The 18,029-nt window shown below is 40.0% G+C and overlaps 1 pseudogene; it reads left to right on the forward strand.

Annotated features, from left to right (window-relative positions):
- The first annotated feature begins 271 nt into the window (after positions 1-271).
- On the forward strand, positions 272-955 carry LOC147419705 (large ribosomal subunit protein eL8y pseudogene; annotated as a pseudogene).
- Positions 956-18,029: the final 17,074 nt, after the last annotated feature.

Raw genomic sequence — 18,029 nt, forward strand, 5'->3', positions numbered from 1 at the left:
TGAGAATTATAGTCATCATAATGTTTACTCGTTCTGGCCCCCTATCGTCTGCATCGCCAACACCCTGGTAGCATCAGCAGGAAAACCCGCACTTCTCTCTCTCTCTCTCTCAAAGAGACTCTGTGAAAGAGCGCGCGTCGTTCAGAGAGTCTCGTTTTGACTGGAAGAGAGAGAGAGAGAGACTTTTAGTCGTGACACGTACAAGCATCTGTAGGAGCAGGGCTGGTTAAGCGCTCGCCCATTGGTCGGAGTCTCACTGTAAGCGTTCGCCATGGCCTTGAAGATCCCGGTACCTGCAACAGCGGAAAAGAAAAAGACCACAGAGAAGGTCCAGAATCCCATAGGAGGAGCATTGCCTCCAAAGAAGGACCTGCACAGATTTTTCAAGTGGCCTAAGTATGTTTGTCAAAGGCAAAGGAGGGTCTTGAATCAGTCGCTTAAAGCTCAAACGTACTTTGAACCAGTTTACCAAGACTCTGGATAAGAACTTGGTGTCTAGCCTCTTCAAGATGCTTATCAAGTACAGGCCAGAGGACAAAGCTGCCAAGAAAGAGCGCTTTTTGAAGAAGGCTCAGGAAGAAGCCGACGGGAAGATGATTGAAAGCAAGAAGCCTATTGTTGTGAAGTATGGAATTAACCGCTCAGGTACTTGATCGAGCAAGGGAAAGCTCAACTCGTGGTTATTGCACATGATGTGGATCCCATTGAGCTGGTTATTTGGCTTCCAGCTCTATGCAGGGAAGATGACAGCCAATGTCTATGTCTCACATAAGTTAAAAACGAGGACAAATTGGAGTTCAACAAAATTGTAAAAGCTATTAAGGAGAACTTCATTGACCGGTTTGATGACCTTCAAAGGCAATGGGGTGGTGGCATTATGGGGGTCAAGTCACAGGCCAAGACTAAGGCAAAGGAGAAAGTTCTTGCGAAGGAGGCTGCCCAAAGGATGTCTTAAGGGCTGAGCTCGTTGGAGGCTGTAGTCTTCAAATTTAGTCTTACTGAATGAGCCCTTTTTTGACAAGAGTTGCAACATATTTGCTGGTGGAATTTTTGTTTTTAAAACCCACAAAAAAGTTCCGCCAGCAAAAAGAAAAAAAAGAAAGAGAGAGAGAGAGGGAGAGAGCTCTGTTGTGCCCTAAATCACCGACAACCACCATCCATTAGGCTACCTACATGCTGCTCATTGTAGAAGCAGGTATGGCGGTGAGGCGTACAGCACTTCAAAGTTTCTGTGGACATTTCACAATATGTACGTATGTACTATGCTCATAATAAAGGTTGTAATCGCCCCTTCTGTGGAGCATGAAAGACAACAGCATAGAGCGTGTGGAGCTGAAAGAGCCCAATTTCTTCTGCTTCGCGTGCAGCTCTAAACTGCTTCGCTATGGTCTTGTGGACAATGGCTGCCTCCACAATTGCAACTCTTGCTAAAGAATCAAAACTAAAGTCAAGGCTCCAGCTGGAGATAAAGCACTGGGTGTGCACTAGTTTGGTGCTTTCATATCAAAAAAAGAGGAGAGAAGTGCAATTTAGTAGTTGAGCCTCTCTAGAGGTCTCCTTTTGCTATCTCTATCCGTCCCCAGCAGAAGTTCGGAATTCTTGCCTTGTAGGAGCGCGTGCTCTCCCTCCCCTACCTCACTTAGTCCAACAAACACCACAATTCTTCACATTGGATGCTTAATTGGGTTGGGAAAAACCTACTCAAGCCGCAACACCAAAAATGATGGTGTGATAAGAGATTAGGTCGGGCTGCGTTAACATGTTGAAGATCTCCTTGTGATAGAGTACAAGGTCACGTGATGCATATCAACACAGATCTGTTGATCCTACAACATGTACGCTCTCTGCCTCCTCAGCCTCTTCCCTTCCAGCCTTTTCTCACCCATATACAATCCCCTCCTCCTCCTCTCTCTCTCTCTCTCCTCCATCTCTCTCAATCTCTCTAAAAAAAGTCCATGCCGGTGTGGGCTCTTTTAGAGACTTTTTTTTTAAGAGATTGAGAGAGAGTGAGGTGAGAGAGAGAGAGGGGGAGGGGTTTGAAAAAAAAGCCTAGGTTATATGTAATCTCACCTGCAAATTTTGAGATTTACCTCTAAATTTTAAGTTTGAAAGTGAGAAAACCTTCAAAATTTAGAGAAATTTAGCGTCATTTGGTGTAAAACCCTTCAAATTTAGTCAGTTTACCACTAAACTTCTCATAGATAGGTTTGCCAAGTTTTCAAAATAAAGTCTTTTTCGAGCACTGGTCCCTACATGTATGTGAAAGAGTCCACGTCTCTTTCAAAGAGATTTTTTGAAGGGTTTTGTTTATACTATATAGTTGTTGAAAATGACAACAGTTGAACTTGAGGAACTTCTTGCCTCATCTATTGTGAGTTTCCTTGCCCAACTCCTTCAAAACCAAATTTGTCAATGATCAGGGACCCTGAGATTTACCTTTCCTAGCCAACACAGTTGTCTGAACGTGGCACAATGTTGTTTGTTGTAGCACAACCAACCTCCCAGTCACCCCTTGAAGGGGGGTACCTTATGGGGTGCTAAGGACCTAGGCCTAGATCACATCATTCTGCAAGAGGATAGATGCAATGCTAGACTACCATCCATTTGAATTTCTATGAGGCATTGATGGACGTACAACTCCCAAATAGTAGATAGAGTACAAACAAAAATGGAGGGCTAAGCCATGTTAGGAAAATCATTTCAAAGAACTACAATGAAAATCATACACCATGGCTCTAAGAAGTGTATTTAGCATAGGGGCATCACACGTTGGGTGAGTAATCTGGGTTGAGGCATGCCGGACAACTCAACAGACTAGGAACTCCGAGCAGTGTAGGAGCTAAATTTCTACACTAAATTTGTAGGTTCAGCTTGTAGGTTTCTACACTAAATTTCTCTAAAGTTTGTAGGTTTATTTACACTAAAAATCTCAAAATTTGTAGGTGGAATTACACTAAACCTAGGTTTCTATCGATATGGATAGGTGAAAGAGAACTAGTATGTGAACAAATTTGTCATAAGAAATTTGTTCATAGCTTTATCAACCTTGCATACTCTTCTATCAAAGCACTCTTTATAATCCCCCACCATTACCACCTCCCATGACACGTTGGTCGCCACCACCTTTGGCAACACTACTAACTCCCCCCCCCCCCCCCAGAAGGCTACCTATAATGGTGTGATCAAAACTTTAATATATACCATGATGTGGATTTTCCCAAAAGAATAGTCTCATTGCAATAAAAGAATGATTTTCAAGTTTCCACCGTTTTATCTAGAGTAACTTAAAATGCATAGTATGTTATCGTACATCAACCCACAATAACTTGAGGTAGAGCAAGAGAGAGGAGAAGAAGAAGAAGAAGTGAAGAGAAGCTCAAGCTCCCACACTCTCCTTATTCATGAGATTTGTTTGAGTGTCAACAATCTTACTCTTTTAGTGTAAGTCTTGTGGTGCTACATGTAGGGAGGTAGGAATAGGAGATTTGTATCCATTAGAATCATGGTACCCCTATTTCCAACAAGGATCAACGGTGCTAGAAATGAGCTTCCAATATCTGAGGGCAACTAGTTCTAAGAAGAGGAATATCAACATGCCATTGTATGTGTTCCAAATGTTCTAGCCCATCAAAAGAAACATTCTACTAAACCCTTGTTCAAGGGGTTCTTTTTGTCAAATATATGTGGTCGTTTTACCATTAAAATTAGGTGTAATCTTGTTTTAGATTTTTTTTGTTGTACTTGAAGTCACCTAAAAATTTATGTTTAGATTTTGTTTTGTATAGTGTACCTTGGCCAATCTTGCTCGATTTAGGGTTTTCTTGGAAAATCTGGCTCGAGATTTGAGATTCCTCCAAAAACATAAAGAGTGAGGTAGATATTTTTATTTTCACATTATGCTCGTGTCACTGTACGACATCCACCCCTCTAAACCTGCATATCCTCTGGCATGTGCCACACATATCTTTTTGCAGTAGGTTCATTCTTCATTTAAGTCCACATACATGGCGATTTCATCATTGCTTTCAACAAAATCCATCCTCTTGTTCTTCATCCACCTCCATACCATTTGCATCAAAGACTCCATTCTTACTTTCTTGTGAATCAAAGGGATCTGTATCACCTCTTATTTTGATTAACTTGATTCTTTTCCCTGTGATGGGAATCTTCATTTCTGTCCCATCTAATTCATGCAAGGTATAAGTTGCATTCCAATGTACATGCTGAACCACATAAGGACCAAACCATCTTTTTGAAATCTTTCTTATTATTGAATGCTGGTTGTCAAGACTGTTGTCATACACCAACACCCAATCACCTTCCTCAATAGCTTTAGGTATGAGCCTATGCCTCTTATCAAATTTGTGTTTTTTCTTTAACCTTGCATCTTTCAATCGTGCTACTGCATCCTCAATTTCTTGGGCCTTATTTCTAATTGTTGTAGGCGCAAAGCAAGAAGGTTTTCCCTACTCATTCTATCTTCCCAAGGTAATATATTCGATGTGGGAATCACATCCTCAATTGGCATTATAGGTTTCTGACCATACATGAACTCAAAAGGCATATAACCAGTAACTGATCTATGAGTTGTACGATCATCCCATAAAGCATAAGGCAATAACCTAGGCCACTCTCCCATTTTACCTTTGGAGGCCTTAGCTAAAGATTTAATAATAGGAGGATGCCCACGCTCTGATTTACCATTTCCCTCAGAATTATATGCATTAATAAGAGCAATTTTAATGCCCAACCTAGAGAAAAAATCCCTTTCTTTTTCAGTATCCAACTCACCCCTGTCCGTTGTTATTTTCCCAACATAGCCATAACAACTAATTACATCATCCAAGAGGAACTTACATACCCCTTCTGTGCTTTTTGTTCTTAGACCACGACCTTCAACTTGGTTTGTTAATTCTTCTCGTGCAAGCACTATGTATCTTATTTTCCATAACCCCAATGGCATTTTGACCATATCTACTACCCACTTATAGTGTAGAGACAATGGGTAAGTAGGGTGAAACCCATCACGATGACATACATTTGAATACATTTGACAAGTTTCACAAGACTCCACAAAGTGAGATACATCTTTGTACATACCTTTCCAGCAATACCTCTCTTTTATTTTAGTAAAGGTGGCCCATACACCTCTATGTCAAGCATAAAGACTCTCATGAAACTTTTCCATAAGCTCAATTTGAGCACCCTTTTCATTCACGACTCTCAACGGCATTCCATTTCTTTGTTTCGGATGATTCCATAAGTACCCATCATTCAAAAAGTATAGAAAAGCTTTTCTCCGTATTCTTTTGAACTGTTGGTCAGTTCACCCTTCTTGCCTTCTCAAAGTGCTCAGATAACGTCCCATGAGAAGCCAGTCACCTTGATATAGGTCCTATATAAATGACTCAAATGCATTTGACAGGCAAACATGATCACCCTTGGCATGAGAGATACTATAGAAACAACATCATCGCCCTCGACAACCATGTCTTCTTCATTTCCATACCTTGCTCTTGAAACCATATCCGTAACTGGATTATCTTTCCATGCATTATGCTTAAATTCTAGATTTAAGGACTTTATGTAGGCAATCCATCTCAACATAGCAATGTGAGCGGGAGTTGAGCAACTTGACTATTACATTTGCTCCTATCAAATACTTTTTGTCACATTTCAAAGCTGTGACTACTCCCCATAACTCTCTTTTTACTTGTGGATATTTGCATTGACAAGCACTTAGTACTTTTGCTCCAAATCTCACCACATATCACTTGCCATCATCATCATCTTGCCCAATTTCACATCCAATTCCTATGGGGCTAGTTTCCACTATCACAATTACATATCTTCCACATTCATAGTAATAAAATTTGGAGACAAAAGAAGCAACTTATTTAATTTTCTCATGGGATGGGTATGCATTTCTTCCCATTGAAACTTTTGGTTCTTTCTCAAATTTGATACAAAGGTTCTGCCACATGTGCATAATGTGAAATCCAGATAACATAGAACAAACATGTACCCAAGAACCTTCGAAGTGCAGTTACATTAATACATGCCATAAAATATAATATCTAACTTTTCCAAATGATTTTCTCATATTAAATTGATCATTTAATGTGGGAGAATAAACAGGAACAAGAGTTAGAATAGAGACACATGCTTCTGGACCTATATCAACAAGGGACCAAAAAGAGAGAGGTGGGAACCTAACCTAAACTTGCCTTTGACCTGAGGCAAGCTAGGGCTGAGCTTGAGGTGGGAACCCGACCTAAAATTGCCTTTGACCTTAAGCAAGCTAGGGTTGAGGTGGGAACTCCACCTAAGGTGATTGCCATGCTTAATGACTAAGGTACTTGAGGTACTTGTCATACTTAATGAGGAAGGTGCTTGAGAAGCTTCCTATGCATGGGAGGTAAGGTGCTTGAGTAAAAAAGATACCCTACAAACTTAATAAGGAAGTTGCTTGAGAAGCTTCCTATGCATGGGGGGTAAGGTGCTTGAGTCAAAAAGAGACCCTACAAACTTAATGAAGAAGTTGCTTGAGAAGTTTCCTATGCATGAAAGTCCCAAAGTTAGGGGAATCTTTGACCTAACTTTCCACTCACCCAAAGGGCACCCCTATGGGCAAGGCTACCCGCACGACCGGACAATGTGTACGTTAGGGGAAGGCTATAGAATAGCACGGTTGGGTGGAGACTAGCACACGCACTACCACCACCCTTTCACTGGTATCTGAGCTATTTTTGGGAGGAGACTAAAAGCGGCTTGCATGTGTGTGCGACGCCCTGCTTCTCTCCCACGTTCCGCAGACAACGACGTCTCCGCTATGCAACAAAAAGAAGACAGGCACACAGCGACAGCCAACCACGGCCGCCCCATCTACGCCCTCCACAGCGCGCGACCAAGGCGGGCAACCAAGGCAAACTCGACGGCATCGAGGCTCCGAAGGCTTTTGTCGACTCCGTTGGATGCGCGGGTAGGAAGGCTTGCTTAACCCTTGCATGAAGGAGAGTTGAACCCACCCCATGAAGGTAAGAGGCCAACACTTTACCATCAAGCTAATGGACCTTGTTGTGTATAAAAGGAAAGATACTCTACTTGTGTTGAAAAGAAAATTAGAAGGAAAGGGAAAGCTTCAAACTTCAAGGAAGTAGCTTTACCCTTCCTTTCCACTTCTTGGAGGAAGGCAAGTTTTCCTCCAAAAATTCTTTTTTCCTCAAGGATGTAGCTTCAAAGTGAAGAAAAGCCTTCACAAAAATGAGGAGTTTTTGTGAAGAATCATTAAAGGTGTTCTTACAAGGAACGACAAGTGAAGCGCTCAAATTTCCGCAAGGCGAGGTTCGCATGCAAAGCAAATCGCGGAGCATACAAAACACAAAGACTTCAATTTCTCAAGGTACAAGTTGTCGTTTCTTTTTCTCCCTTTGCATTAGTGTGTGTTTACCATGGCCAGGGATATCCCACCTACACACACGTTTGATTTTGAGCACGTAGATCAAAATCAGGGCACCACGAGTACTGCTGACACTAATATGCATGATGATGATGATCTAGGCGATCATGGGCTTGTAGATATGGCTTCTTTCAAGACTTTGGAACATCACTAAAGAATACTTGAAAGAAACCTCTCTGCACTCAATGCAAATGTTACCAATCTTATAGAGTTACTTGTGAAATTTATGAATTCACGACAACTCAAGGAGCCACAAGTGGCACGGTTCAAGGAAACCAAGCTGGCACGACTCAAGGAGTCTAAGAGACAAGTGTTGCAGAAGATGCATAAGGTAGAAATGTATTACTTAAGAATATCACCATTCTTGAGTTTCACGGGGAAGAGCGTGATCGCAACAAGGATGCGGTCATTACGTTCTTACACAAATGGAGTGATATTCATAGATTGAGACACACCCCGGATATAAAGACGACTGTGGAAATAAGTCTCTCTCTTAACGGCAAGGCCTATAAGTGGTGGATGACATTTCCAATAGATGCTCATCCTCCGTCTTGGGCTGCGTTTCAAGCTCCTTACTCCAAAGAGTTTTTGGACTCCAATGAAGAAGATAAGAATTGGTTAGCATGGGATGCATGCCGCATGTTTGGCCTTTCTCTCACACAGTACCTTTCAAAGTATCAGGATATCATATTAAAACTAGAAGGTCTAGATGAATTGAAAAAGATACGGGGTTTTAATAGGGGTCTTGACAAATACTATCGTCTTCATGTCAAGACCCAACATCCAAAAACTTTGGAAGAAGCCATTAGTCATGCACAAAGATATGATGATGACCAAGAGAGGAAAGAAAATGTTCCTTACTCTAAGAATACTTTTGCTAAGATCAATGTGGCTAAGAGCCAATGGCGAGGTAGATCTCCCACACGTTCCAAGAGGAATAAGAGACAATCTACGTCTCCACGTCCACAAGAGGCTAAGAAGCCTAAGCAATCACGAGATACTCCACGTAGGTCTCTCAGCACTGCTGATTTTGAGCGTGCAAAGAAACACAATTTGTGTTTTAGATGTCTTTTGGGCCAACATAACAAGAAAGATTTTCCTCTTTTGCAAGGAAAAGAAATGGCCATGCACATGGTGCAACGCCTCACATTAGATTCATCTCCTAAATATTGTGCTGTAGAGGTTCTTCATATGGAAGAAAAACACAAGTGTTGTGTGTCTGCTTCAATGTGGTAGCCCACCTTTGGCCCCCATGATTTGATTTGCATGCATGTCACTATTAACGAACAATGTGTACTTATTTTAGTGGATGATGGTGCAACTCATAACTACTTGAACTATAAGCTAGTCAAGAAATTGAAGCTTACACAGACTCCATGCTCTCACAAGTATGTGGTGGAGCAGATGTCTCGGGATGATAAAGAAGTATGGGACACGGTAGTTCAAGGGGTTGATCTTATTGTTCAAGATCATACAATGACCCTTGACTTCCAAGTTATGAACATGGACCGTGCTGATGTAGTTTTAGGACGGGAGTGGCTGCATGGTTCAGGAAACACATTGCACACTAGTTATGAACACAACTCCTCATCCTTTATAACAAATGGTAAACATGTGCTTTTTCTTGTGAGAAAAATATATGGACAAAAAGGATTTCTTCATCTCCCCTCTCAAACATGAGAATGTTATCATTGGGGCACCATGGTTTAGCCGCATGGCTTCGACATGAATTTTCTTGAAAGAAGAATCTAATTCACCTACATGGAAAAGAGCATGTACATACATGTTTGTGAGTCAGGGAACACCATATCCTTGCAATAAAGGGAATAAAGAGGAATTAGAGGTGTCTAATTTCCTAAATGGATTCCAAGATGTTTTCTTTGATGACATCCCTATTAAGCTACCTCTAAAATGAGGGATGATGACCATGCAATTAAGCTCCTACCAAGAAGCTCACCGCCTAACAAGCCTCCTTATCGAGTTTCACAAGCTCAACAAGAGGAGATCATGAGGCAAGTGTATGAACTGGTTAAAAAATGGATGGTGAGGTCTAGCTCCTCTTCCATTTTTTTCACCATTGCTTTTAGTGAAAAAGAAAGACGACACATATCACATGTGTGTCAACTATAGAGCACTAAATAAGATCACTATCAAAAATAGATTTCCTGTGCTACGGGTAGAAGATCTATTTGATAATTTACAAGTTTTGGCCTAACAAATGCTCCAGACGCATTCAAACTCATGATCGAAAAAAATCTTCAGGCCATCCAAATTCTCTTGAAGAGTACAAGCGACACCTCCAGGTAACCTTTCAAGTTGTGAGAGAGAATAAGCTTTTCATTGATCAAAAGAAAAGTGAACTTTTCCTACAAGAGATTCAATATTTAGGTCACGTTATCTCTAATGATGGCACCCGTATGGATCCAACAAAGTTAGAGATAATAAAAGGATGGCCTAATCCAAGGAATCTACATGAGGTATGAAGCTTCATGGGTATGTGTTCATACTATAGATGCTTCATAGAAAAAGAAATTGCTTAAAGCAGGCCCATTACATGACTTAACAAAAAGAAACGCTAAGTATTCATGGACTGCAAAAGTGCAAGAAGATTTTGAGAAGCTTAAGGAGAATCTTATCTCTCAACATGTGCTCACACTATTAGATCTCTCAAATCCATTTGAGGTCAAATGTGATGCTTGTGGTAATTGCCTTGGAGCTATTTTGCTTCAAGAAGGGCATGCCATAGCATATAAGAGTCAAAGAATCAACTTCAATAAGTGAGTATTGGGGAAATACAAAAAAGAGCTACTGGCTATTCTATATGCCCTAAACACGTGGAAACACTGTCTCTTGGGGACTCCATTCATCCTACGAATGGATCACAAAGCCTCAATAACTTCATGACGCAAACCAAGCTCTTCAACAAACAAATGAGGTGGAAAATTTTTCTTTTGCAATTTAAATTTCATATTGCTCAACATTGTTGGCAAGCACAATCAAGTGGTCGATGCACTTTCACAACGACCAAGGGTAAATTGGTGTCTATAGAAACTCACAATGATCTATCTTTTATGATAGATGAGTATGCTACTGACCAATAATGTAAGTATGTAATTACAACCTTTGCAATAGGAAAGAAAAAATAACCATTCACCTTGAAGGATGGTTATCTTATAAACAAAAATAGGCTATGTGTCAATCACCCATACAATTCAAAAGTCATGTATGAATCCCATACTTCTCCTTATGCGGGGCAAAGAGGGATTCCATAGTCTACTTTTCGAGGAGTAGAAATGTAATTTTGTTGGTATACCATGAAAAGTAAACATACAAGAGTATGTTTCAAAATGTGTGGTATACCAAAAGTTAATAATTGATCGAGGGAAGAAACTTGGATTGTTTCAGTTGACAGGCTTAACAATAAAACACACTCTATGCCTGTCAAAACGACTAGGCACATCAAATGGCAACCCTGTTCAGATCTCAAATTTTCAAGCATCATGGATTTCCAACACCCATAGTGTCGGACAAAGATCCTAGAATGACTAGTAATTTCTAGAATGGTCTCTAAACTCTCTCTCTTGCAGAAGTATTGTTCATGCCAGGTTAACTAAGTACCATGTTTATGTTGCTACCATCAATTAAGTTCACGCGTTATGATCACAAAGTAATCTCTCAAAAGTGCTTCACCTAATTTCTTGATTCTGCTAGCTTCAAAGTTCATAGGCCATTTCCATTACAATACACGTCTCTTTCATTCTTTGAATCGCATCAATCTTTGTTGGACAAGGCCTTCTACCATATGGCCCGCAATAAGAACTTCACTCACACCAAACACTAGCTTTTGCCCAGACAAGATAAGGTTCACTTCTTCCAATCGTGACAAGGTCTCATCACAATCATTGATATGATTTGCCACATACTCACGCCATTAGGGAATTTGGGAGGTCATTTGGAGGGCCTTATTGTTGAGGAGAGATAAAAGGAGGTGCATCCAATGAATAGCAAGCCAACGTAACGTAGAAATATAAATAAATAAATCAAAAAATGCAAAAGACAGAGAAGAACATGAGGTAAAACCTTGTTTTTACGGTGTTGAAGGTATTTATATGTGGACCCAGGGTCTGTATGTAGTTATGGTACTAAAAGATAGCTACGATATTGTATTATTCTCCTACCACAAAATAGTTTGCTCCATAACCAAGCATTTAAAACTGAATTTTCCTCCATTGCAAGCAAGTTCACGCTTTCTTATACCATGCAGAAAGAGCCATGGTTTCTTCTTCTTCTTCTTCCCGCCCTAATATCTCTAGGGGTTGTTGTGCTCTCTCACCAAAAATCCTCGCCATTAGTCTCTCAAGGAGGCCAAGTAGCACCATGAGCTCTATCACTATCTCAACCTCCATCAATATAGATAGTCAATGGCAACAACAGACAATATACAAAGGTTCTTGGGTTCTTATGCAACCAAGAAGGAGGAAAATATCCTCAAGAACAAATTTATTTTTTCAGGCATGGAAAGCAGGAGTGCTAGATTTCAAATTGGAGGTGGGCAAGAAAACTTCTAAGGAAGTTTTGGTATGATATGTCTATAGTCACTCCAATGTGATTGCTAATGGCGGAGATGTCTCATTGGCTTATCATCCTTGATCCAACTATGAGTGTGTTCATAGCCTTCCATCTCTATTCTTACTTTTAGACCTTGTTGTTCTCTTTATTTGTTTCTTCTTTTGAAGAGGTAGAACAATACAAACAGAGGAAGAATGATTTCTCATAAATCATTTGTTTGTTTCAGTAGTTAGCTAGGTGTGTCTTACATTTGGTTGTTGCGATTGCAAATGTCTATCCTTCATCATATGAGGAATGGGAGCCACTAAAGTGTATTATAGGTCTCATCTCTATAACCCACACTGACATTAGTGTTTTATAGTATGATGGAAGAACTAGCAAGAGTCTTGCAAATGGGGGAATTTCCTTCTATGAGCATTTCTACCAGCTCAACCAAGAATATCAAAAAGGTAATCTGGTTAAACTCCCTCTCCCTACCAATTGGAGATGTATTGACTAGTCAGTCTCGGACACCACCGTGTGCGAGGCTCTCAGAAGCAAGTTGTTTAGGGATGTGAAGAGGTCCCTACAAAATTCAGTACCCACTAAATTGAAAAAGATTTCTAATTTTTGTCTTATAAGTTTAGTTGAGGAACTATTTCACACCTGCCACATACATGTTGCAAAGACAATGCTGGAATGTAAATCTCTAGATGATTGCTTCTATGACATGTTTCTTTGATAGAGGGTGTCATGTTAAAGAGGTGGACATCATACATTGCGAGGCTAAACTGAACACTTTGGTGGCCAAGTACATGATTGGCACACAGTCACTTCTTATCTCCTTCTGGTACCAACGCTCTTAGATTGTTGTAGGCTACTCTAATTTTATTCCTATTGATCAAGAGTTAGCATGCCTGGAGGACAATGGTGTCATAGATGTGGAGGTATTTGACAAAGAGCTCAACCTTGTGACAGTTATCACAATAAGAGAGCAATGCAACTTTTTGCAACTTTGGCATAACATCATGGACGAGTCCTCGGAGAAGGAGCCCTCACTATTCTATTTCTTAATTGGTGGATGTAAAGTAATGCAATGATGGGAAAAAGAGATTGTCTGTAGAGAACTAACAATGTAACTTGAATGAATTTATATTCATGACTTCAATTCCAAAGTTTCTTGCAATTTGGTTATTAGATAATTACCACAATTTGGTTATATCTTTATTTCAGTTTTTGTAAGATGAGGTCTGTCTCACTACCTATGTCCCTTTGTTAGCTGGTAGTGTGATAACTGTATATTTTGAGCAACATATGCAGAGTTATGTATTATCATCTCTCTCTCTCTCTCTCTCTCTCTCTCACACACACACACACACACACACACACACACACACATTTCCATGGCACCACATTGAGATGCACAAAGAATTATATTAATCTAAATAGCTAGCATTTTGGAGAGTATTTGTAAGTACAAATTCTGAAACAGTCAATGGGCTGAAATACAAATTCTTGAGATAAGGAATCAAAATGTCCTCTAGATAAAAGTAACGCTCATGACCTTCAAATGAGGGTGGGGAGAGAGTGGTGCCCGATGGATTTAGCAAGCCCTCATGGGGTGTGATATCTATCAACAAAGTGTTGATATCATCTTGTGGGACATGGATTTGGAAAAAAGGTTTATAGAATAGCACAAAAAATCAAATTGTGAACGTTCGATTCCTGCTATGTTGCAAACAATATTTACAAGGGGATTGAGGTTTCTCTGTAGCATAGAGGACCATATGGCAACTTGGAACCTTGGAAGTAGAAACTGTATAAATCCCTTGGTTCCCGGATGCACAATACATCTGGAATTGCATATCCTAAAGTTGCACCGATTGATAACTTTTGCATGGGGGTCATATGGCTCCCGAAACACCAACAATCTGTTGACGTCCAAAATAATCAGTCTCTGTAATTATTTTGTAAAACAAATAAGTAGTTAGACAATAGGTTGAATTTCATATTCTTTAATGTAGGCTATTACGGAAACAATCATAGGGATGTCTAGCAAGGGTCCATACTGGGTTTGTCTGCCATCAAGGTTGTCTTGTCCAACATTGAAATCCTGGACCGTCTTCTCTTGTTCTTCTACTGTCTGAGACTCTTGTGTCTCTAGTGTTGAGGGATCCATTGCACCTGAATTTGCTTCTAATGTGCTATGATCTGTTTATGTGTCAGGCATAAAAGACTCTTGATTTTCAAGCTCAACATGTGGAGAGGTGGCAGAGGTATGCTCTGCTTGAGGGCTCGGGGGGTTCACTATGTGTAAAACTACCATATCAGGTGCGTTCAAGACATGTTTGTAAAACCCCTTATCTATGAATTTTGTTAAGAATATAATGTACCCTTTTCTTTTAAAATCTGTAAGTTTTTTTCAACTTTGAAAAAACAATGCCCTTCTGTATATATATTTCTGTAAGTTTTAAGAACTTTAAATAGCCTTCTGTTGAACTCACATGATAGTTTACATTTTTATTAGGTGACCTCCCCGGGCTTGAGGGTTAGAGCGTTCTTTTTTAGCCCCTCCCTCTACATAAACTTCATCCTTCTGAAACCCTCCAAGTGTAGAGGGAGTTTCAACATTTATTTCTTTCTCAGCCCCTTGGTCTATGTGATCTTGATCTTGAGTGGGTTTCCCCTCGTCTGTCTGCAGGATTTCTAATCTCGGAAGTCCCTCCCTCATCTTGCTCTTGTCCTTTGTCATCTTCCCTTATAGAATCTGTTTGTTGCAATCCATCAATAGTCATCATTAACTCTACAATGTGGCCAACAGAGTTTGTTCTGCATCGATGCTCACGGTATGTGAAATTGCAAGCAAATGCTAGATTAGGGTGGCACGGTATCGATGCAAATACTCTATGGTTTACTTCTCCAATGCAATCTTCCAAAGACAAAATGAAAACAAAAAGGAACTGAGACACAACTTGGTCCAAACCGTCACAATGTTATAGTAATGATGTGCAAAATGCATTCCTTTGACATGAATGGATTTAATGCAAAAAAGCTTTGCAATATAAACTCAGCATGGAGGAGGTATCTCCATCCACACGAGTTGCCATCAGTCTGTAAGGGCTTTGCGACTTCCTTAATTTCTAAACTGTATAGCTCTAGATTCTTGCATAGCCTTCCATATGCGTGCAACAATTGTTTTATGCATCTGCACGCAGGAGGAGTTGGTATGAACCCAACACAATAACTGCCTCCATTGTCTATAAAAAATAAATCCAATTTATAATCGTCAATACTCATAGTCTCAATTCTGGAAGCATTCCTCGAATTGAGTTTAGTATCTAGATAGCTAGCTTGTCAAGTTCAATGCACACGAGGCTTCAGTGGCAGTTGCTCTCATATGGAAAAATTATGGTTTTTACTTGGAGCATTGGACAATGAGCAAGCCACTTCTTGAATGTGCCAACAGGGAGAAATCTGACAAAGGGAGAAATCTAGGAATCCAACATATATATTTCTGCATGGCATTGTGGAGGTAGTTGGCTCTTTATCAAATTACAAGACAATTGGATGTTGTTAGTCTCGAGTCTCAAGGCTAAATAAAAATATGCTAGAGCTAGTGAAAGCATCTTACTTCAGGAAGATATATACAATTGAGTCTGTGATTTGAGCATCTGGATCCCGCAATATATTGATATTTGTAGAATCTAATGAAAGTCTTCTTATACCATTTTCTAGCAGTATATCTACTATTAATCCTTCCTCCATTGATAAATTTTTTTTGTTGTTGCTGACATTGATTTTGTGTGCTACAATGCGGTAGCTGAAACTCAGATTACTCATTACATGGTATTGTAAACGCACCCTTTTAAATGATAAGGGCTAAAAGTTTGTTTAAAATTTTTGACAACTTGTTTTATTTGTAGCACATCATTTTCAATTACTTACCATAGTTCATTCAAAAGTATGGAGACCCAGCCATATGGAGCACCCAAGGCTTGCAATAGTCTCATTACATGGCCAGGAATGCATATTTCAGACACACACGTCATGGTGGCTCTCGAGATAAGGCAAACAGTTTGAAAGATTTTCTCCAATGGTTTTATCACAGAATCCTTCATTGGCTACAGCAAAAACATGTATTTAGACTGTTCAGCAACATCACAAGCAATTAGGCATTTGCAACAAAGGAAACGGAAATGAGTAGAGACATTCAACAACACTAGTTCTCGTGAAGGCCAGAGAAAGTGAATAGAACCAATGCAATATGGTAACCATAGGTGGATCAAGAGATTTTGATTTTAGGTAACAACATGTACAAGGGATGCCTAATGAGATAATAGATACAGTACAATTACAAGTCACAAGTCTTTCGACTTGATGACAAATAGTGGATATATTTTGGCACATTACCCTTTGTATCAAATCATTAAATGTTTGCCATAATCTAATAGTTCATTTGGGCTTTGTTTCCCCAAAGTGAGTGACATTCCTGTGTATGTGTAATAATAAGCTGCACGACCACCGGTATACCTCGGACAGTATCCAAAACATTATCTAGCAAAACCTTTATCGACGAGGATAACTTTGTCTGCATTTTGTGGTAGCATTGGTCCACCTAGGAAGTGTGAGAGCGTCTTGAGGAAGTATTTCCCTCTTGGGACATTCCATTGTGAAATACTAGTATGGGTGCCTCACAGAGTCTGGCAATATATTTTATTAGTGCTGCATTCCTTCCACGATACTCTCCTATCCGTTGGCGAAGAAAGTCATCCTTTTCAGCAATCATGAATATACATAGAAGTATGAGTTAGAGAAAGATAGTGACAGCTAGATTTTTTTAATTTTTTATTTTTGCAAGGGGGGGGGGGGGGGGGGGGGGGGTGCTTACCATGTATCTCTCATCCTGAATATATAAGTCATCCTTCTATAGGTCCACTGACCTCGTGGACCCTTGTGCGGGACAAGCAATCCTCTGTTTCCTGAGTACTGGTTGATGGCCTGCGGTTGTTTCTAATAGCTTGGAAGGTGGACTGATCTGGGAGTGTCTCTCTATACTTTCTTGCCTTGTCAAAGCAAAGTTTGAGGCACTCCATCATGTTACTAGAGGTTTCCATTGCCTTGTCTTCATTGTTGTCATCAGATACAAATCCACTCCTCCCCTCTTGAAATTTGGAGAGTGTTGCAAGTGCAAAGTCCTCCCTAAAAGAAAATATACTTTGAATTTCATGGAGGAAAATGTATGATCTCTTACCAAATTTAAAGTCTGGCAATCCAGGAAGCATCAATGTGGCTTGTTTCTCATTAAAGCCACACACATCTAAAGGTAGTTTGATGTCAGATGTTTTAACTATAAGTATTTTGCTTCGTTGCACCTCTTTAGCCTCTGCCGCAAGATTAATATCCTCCTCAATCTCAAGAACCTTATGGGACTCCAAGTCCTCATCATCTTGTTCATCGGGTGGTAGATCCTCCTCATCCATTACATCTGAAGGATCATTTAATAGACTAGAAAATAGAGAATCTAAGAATATAAGGAACCCAAAGGATTCTTTAATTAGCTTGGAATCTCATTCGTGTATAGGACACCATGAGGATCTATAGATAATAGGCACTTGATGGTACTTCTTGTATAATTGTCTTGTGGAATCACAATCTTTTAAGTGCACCACCACCATGTCAGCAAGAACCACCCTACCCCTATGGACATCAAGATCAAACTTGTCTCTTTTAGCATTGAGAAAAGCATTGTGCTGAGCTATAAGGTCATTCAGAATGAATGGGGCATTGAAGATAGAAGAGACCTTGTGAAATATTTTAGCAGCTCCTGCAGATACTGCAAAATCAAAAAGTGTTTTATCTGGCATATGCAAGATTTTCAACCCCTTGCTTACATTTTGTAGCTGGCTCACTGGCAGAAGAAAGATCAATGTTTCTCTTTTTGGTGCTCGTAACATTTAATGGCTTAGTAACTTGTGTGTAGCGGAAAATAGCATGAACATAGTGAGCATGTCATTAGAAAAGA

This window comes from Adiantum capillus-veneris, chromosome 29 (genome assembly GCF_014529385.1).
Source record: "Adiantum capillus-veneris isolate H3 chromosome 29, ASM1452938v2, whole genome shotgun sequence".
Lineage (NCBI taxonomy): Eukaryota > Viridiplantae > Streptophyta > Polypodiopsida > Polypodiales > Pteridaceae > Adiantum > Adiantum capillus-veneris.